Here is a 2141-nt window from a genome sequence, read left to right on the forward strand (position 1 = left end):
CGTACAGATCCTCATCTGCCTGTACCGTCGGGATCGGGATCCGGCGTTTGGGCTCTTTCTTAGGAGCGACCCTAGTCAGCGCCTCATCCATCTTAGCTCGAGGAGTGATGCTCGCGGCCAAGACTCCCAGGATCTCGTCTTCCCCTTTCGAACATTTCACAATCTCCAGTGTCCAAGGCGAGAGTAAAGCTGCCCACTGTCCCAGCCGTCCTTGTAACCCGGCCGACTTGAACAGCCAGGCTAGCGTAGAGTGTCGGGTCAGGATCCGGATGGATCTTCCCACCAGCAGGTTGTAATTCAGATCCAACACGCGCAGGAGCGCGAGTATCTCTTTCTCTACCGCTCCGTAGCTCAGTTCATTCGGCTTCAGTGTCCGGCTGACGAAGGTGACTGGATGACAGATCCCCTCATGTTCTTGTACCAGAGCTGCTGAGACTGCCCAGTCGCTGGCATAAACTATTACCGTAGGTTGACGTTCTGGATCGAAATGACGGAGGATAGGCGTGGTCGCGATCATGTTCCTCAGTTCCACGAATGCGTGTTGAGCTCGGATCCACCGAGATTCTGTCTTTTCCATGTTCTGATCCGTCGTCTCTATCCAGACTGGATCCTCTCTCCGTTGGTCCCGGGGTGGATCCAGCACCTGTTTTAGGTCCTCTTCTGGCGTCGTACCACTTGGATTCCTTCGTGGATCCGACATCTCCCGGGCCAGAGCTTGTTGGATTTTTATCCGGACAGCTGGAGTGGTCATCGCAGCAAAATCTACCTCTCTCAATTCATACAATACCGCGGCAAACAGGGCGTAATCCTCGATGAACCGACTGTAGTAGTTCAAACTGCCCAAGAAGGATTGCATCGCCCGTAACGACTGCGGGAAGGACAAATCGGCTAACGAAGACAGGTCCTTAGGATTCGCCTCCAATTCCTCCTTGGAAACTCGATGGCCTAAGTAATCCACCTTGCGCATTCCCCAATAGCTCTTTACCACACTGATAGAGAGATTCCACTTAGTACACGCCTCCAGTAGGGATGTCACTCTTTCGCACAGCTGATCCCACGATTTCGCCGGGATTAGAATGTCGTCGATGTAAGATCTGCATCCTATCACGGACGGGGTTCCAGGATCCCCTGGCTCTCCTGCCTCAAATGGATCTACTTCCGTATGATCTTCCCCGGATCCACCCTTTTTGGGTTCCGGTATTCGGGTGAATCCATAGAGGGCGTTATCGATTAGACGTTGGTAGATCTGGGGTGCGTTCTTCAATCCAAACGGCATCCGGTATCACTCGAACAGTCCAAACGGTGTGATGAATGCGGATATCGCGCGAGCTCGATCCGTCATAGTAACTACCCATAAACCGCTGGCCATGTCAAGAGAGCAGTACCAGAGTACTTTATCCAAATCTTCCAACAGCTCATTGATTAGAGGCATCGGATACACCATCAATCGAGTCAGACCGTTAACCAGCCGGTAATCAATGCACAGACGTATATCCACCCCGTTCTTCTTGATGATGATTACCACTGGGGATGCCCACGGGGACGTTGAGAAACTGATGATCTTGGCTTGCAGCACGCCCTTAATCAGATCCGATAGTTTTTCTCGGAACTGAGGCGCCACCTTCCGCACCCTCTGAGCGATCGGTTTCGCGTCGCCGACATCGATGTCACATTTGACTCCGCAGGCAGCGGGCGGTAACGCATTACCTTTACCAATCAGCAGATGTCGGCTCTCCCAGATTTTCTGACGCAGACGATCCACTTCAGCAGGTTCATTCGCCCCTGGATCCACTTGGATATCATCAATCGTGACCTCTTCTGTGGTCAGTGGTACCTCCGGGATCACCGCCATGCCTTCTCCTAGATCCTCGGCGTGTAGATCCCCGCCTTTACGGTAGCAGACTTGCTCATCTTCCGTCTTCGTAGGATCCACCATTAGATCCAAACACCGCGACCCTCTTTCGCCTGGCAGTCCTTCTGTCTTCGGGGGATCAGGTACCCTGGTATCAGGGAAACCACCAGTTGGATCTAGTCGGTCCTCTAACGAGTTTAAACCCGACGGTTCTGGTTTGACTAGTGTTGCCACTCTCGATAGGGATCCAGACACTTTATCCAATGGAAAGCTTGGATCCACTTGTGGA

The sequence above is a fragment of the Phytophthora infestans genome, genomic scaffold (genome assembly GCF_000142945.1).
Source record: "Phytophthora infestans T30-4 supercont1.12 genomic scaffold, whole genome shotgun sequence".
Classification (NCBI taxonomy): Eukaryota; Oomycota; class Peronosporomycetes; order Peronosporales; family Peronosporaceae; genus Phytophthora; species Phytophthora infestans.